At 61.0% G+C, this 3,386-nt stretch overlaps 1 non-coding gene across 1 annotated transcript; it reads left to right on the top strand.

Moving 5' to 3' along the window:
* Positions 1–2,646: 2,646 nt before the first annotated feature.
* LOC131863663 (5S ribosomal RNA) lies at positions 2,647–2,765 on the top strand. Its single transcript, XR_009362561.1, has one exon. It is a non-coding gene; the product is annotated as a 5S ribosomal RNA (ribosomal RNA).
* Positions 2,766–3,386: the final 621 nt, after the last annotated feature.

Raw genomic sequence — 3,386 nt, forward strand, 5'->3', positions numbered from 1 at the left:
CCGAATTCGTTTGCATTGACCGCACCAAAGGTGCACGCCTTGGTGTGCACCCTGGAGTGCACTTTGGTGCTCACCTCGGTGCACACTTTGGTGTGCACCTCGGTGTGCACCAAAGGTGCGCACCTTGGAGCGCACCAAAGGTGTACACTTTGGAGCGCACCACATAGGGTCTTTGAGAGGTTGGCGCAGTGCGCACACCAAGGTGGGTGTTGAGGTGCGTGCCGAGGTGGGTGGGTGCTAGGGTGCGCTCCATGGTGGGTGCCAGGGTGGGTGCGTGCTAGGGTGGATTCCAAAGAGGGTCATAGGGTGGGTGCCAAGGTGGGTTGGTGATATAGTGGGTTCAAAGGTGGGTACTAGGGTGGGTTCCAAGGTGGGTCACAAGTTGGGTGCCAGGATGCGTGGGTGTTAGGTTGGGTGCCAAGGTGGGCTCCTGCGTGGGTGGGTGCTAGGGTGGGTTTCAAGGTGGACGCGAGGGCGGGTGCCAAGGTGGGTAACAAGTTGGGTGTTAGGATGGGTGAGTGCTAGAGTGGGTGCCAAGGTGGGTGGGTGCTAAGGTGGATGCCAAGGTGGTTCACAGGGTGGGTGGGTTCTAGGGTGAGTTCCAAGGTGGGTCACAGGTTCAGTGCTAGGGTGGGTGTCAAGGCGGGTGTCGAGGTGCCTGGGTGCTAGGGTGTGGATGCCAATGTGGGTCATAGGGTGGGTACTAGGGTGGGCTGCAATGTGGGTGCCAAGGTGGGTAACATGCTCGGTGGGTTCTAAATTGGGTGCCAGGGTGGGTGTGCACCCACCTTGCCCGAGGTGGGTGCCAAGGTGCCAGTGTGGGTGGGTGCTAAGGTGGATGCCAAGGTGGGTGAGAAGGTGGGTGATAGGTTGAGTGGTAGGATGGGTGGGTGCCAAGATGGGTCACAGGGTGGGTGCAAGGGTGGGTAGGTGCTAGGGTTGGTGTCAGGGTGGGTGGGTGCTAGGTTGGGTTCCAAGGTGGGTGCGAGGGTGAGTGTCAAGGTGGGTCACAGGTTAGGTGCTAGGATGGGTGAGTGCTAGGGTGCAAAGGTGCCAGGGTGGGTGCTAGGATGGGTCGATGCTAGGGTGAGTGGCAAGGTGGGTCCACAAGTGTCAAGGTGGGTGCCGAGGTGGGTGCCAAGTCGGCGACTGCTATGGTGGATGCCAAGGTGGGTCACGGGGTGGGTGCCAAGTTGCTAGGTTGGGTTCCAAGGTGGGTGCCAACGTGGGTGCTAGGGTGCGTGGGTTAAAGGGTGTGTCACAACGTGGGTGCCAGGATGGGTGCGCACCCACACTGGCCAAGACGGGTGCGGGTGCAAGGTTGGGTTCCAAGCCCGGTCACAGGCTGGGTGCTAGGATGGGTGGGTGCCAAGGTGGGCACCAGGGTGGGTGCACCCACCCTGGCCAAGGTGGGTCACGGGGTGGGTCCTAGGGTGGGTAACGGGGTGGGTACTAAGGTGCGTGCCAAGGTGGGTCATAGGGTGGGTGCCAAGGTGGGCACCAGGGTGGGTGTGCACCAACCCTAGCCAGGGTAGGTCACGGGGTGGTTGTCGGGGTGGGCGTCAAGGAGCCAAGGTGGGTGGCAAGTAGCCAAGTTGCGTGCCAAGGTGGGTGTCGGGGTGGGTGCCAAGGATCCAAGGTGGGTGCCAAGGAACCAAGGTGGGTGTCTGGGTGGGTGCCGAGGTGGGAGCCAGGGTGGGTCCCAAGGTGAGTGCAAAGGTGGGTGCCAGGGTCAAGGTGAGTGCCAATGTGGGTTCCAAGGTGCCAGGGTCAGGGTGAGTGCCAATGTGGGTTCAAAGGTGCTAAGTTGGGTGCGAGGTTGGGTGCGAGGGTGGGTGGGTGCCAAGGTGTGCTAGGTGGAAGCCCGGGTGGGTCGGCATCCCATGGGTGTCGAGTTGGGTGCCTGATGGGTGCTTCTTGTCAAGTTTTAGTCGTCGGGACTCATTTCGAGCCTTAGAGGTCGTTTCTTGTCCGGTTGCCCTGTCTTCGACCTGGGAACCCAATTTTGGTCCTCGGGTCCCATTTTTTTTTGTCTCGCATCCCACTTTTGGCCTGTGGCCTTTTCGGGGTCGATTCTCGTTTTGGGCATCAGAGCATGTTTCTTCTCCTAAAACCCAATATTTGTTTATTAAGTCTCGGAACACATTTTTGTTCTCGTGGACCCATCATGGGTCTTGGAACGCATTTGTGGTCCTTGGGTCCCATTTTGCATCCCGAAACTTGTGTTTTGGTGCTTGATCCCTATTTTGGGTGCCCACCTTGCACCAAGTGCGCACCCGGGGCAAACCGAGCGCCTTGGTGCACCGGGGCAAGATCGAGCGTGCACCCGAGGCGCCCCGAACATGCACCAAGGTGCACTCGGCCCACATGTGAGCGCAGGTCGTTGCGCCCGAGGTGGTGTGTGGGCACCGCGTTGCAGACGGGACACTGCACGCACACGACGCCCCCTCCAGGTGCACGCACGTAGGCCGGGCCGGGTGCACACCCGACGCCCTAGCAAGGTGCGCGCACCCGGGCAGGGCTCACACTTGGCGAACGGGGCGCACTTCGCGAGGGAGGGTGTGCACCTCGACGGGGGTGGGTGGCCGGGGTGGATTCGCACGTGGGTCGCGGTTTGCTAAGTACACACTGCGACAAGCTCATAACGGGTGCGATCATACCAGCGTTAGTGCACCGGATCCCATCAGAACTCCGCAGTTAAGCGCGCTTGGGCCGGAGTAGTACTGGGATGGGTGACCTCCCGGGAAGTCCCGGTGTTGCACCCTTTTTTAGTTTTTCGCCGGGCGTCGCAATGCTATTTGAATAAACCTTTTGCCCGTTTGCGTTCTCGTCGGGGCCGGGCCGGGCCGGGGTGCGCTGCCCGCACTACCGCGCGCGCGGGGGGCGACACCGAGCGCGCACCCGAGGCGCCCCGAGCACACAGGCCACGGTGCAACCCGGGCGTTGTGCGCGCACCCCGGTGCGCCCGAGGTGCTGCGCGCGCACCCAGGTGAAATCGGTGTGCACCTCGGCCAGTGCGCGCTCGGTCGAGTCGCGCACGTTGGCCAAGGTGCACGGTGATGTTTCTTACTCTAAGGTTCCGCACCAGACGCCCGGGACAGGTGAGCGAAGCTGGGCGGGGCCGGGTGCGCGGCCGAGGCAGGTGCACGCAGCTGGAGAGAGCTTTGGAGCACACTTCGGAGCGCACCAATGATGCGCTCCATTCAAAAGTTTCCTGAAAAGGCAAAAAAAGTTGAGATTATAGAATTTCCCACTTGAGAGATTGTAAAAAAAAAAAATTTAAAATGAAGGAAACGCGGGTGCCAAGGTGTGCGCAGCCCAGCCCACCCTGGCGAAGGTGCACGCAAGGTGCGCACCCGAGGCAAACCGGACAATTAACCCAACTT

This window comes from Cryptomeria japonica, unplaced genomic scaffold (assembly GCF_030272615.1).
Source record: "Cryptomeria japonica unplaced genomic scaffold, Sugi_1.0 HiC_scaffold_67, whole genome shotgun sequence".
Lineage (NCBI taxonomy): Eukaryota > Viridiplantae > Streptophyta > Pinopsida > Cupressales > Cupressaceae > Cryptomeria > Cryptomeria japonica.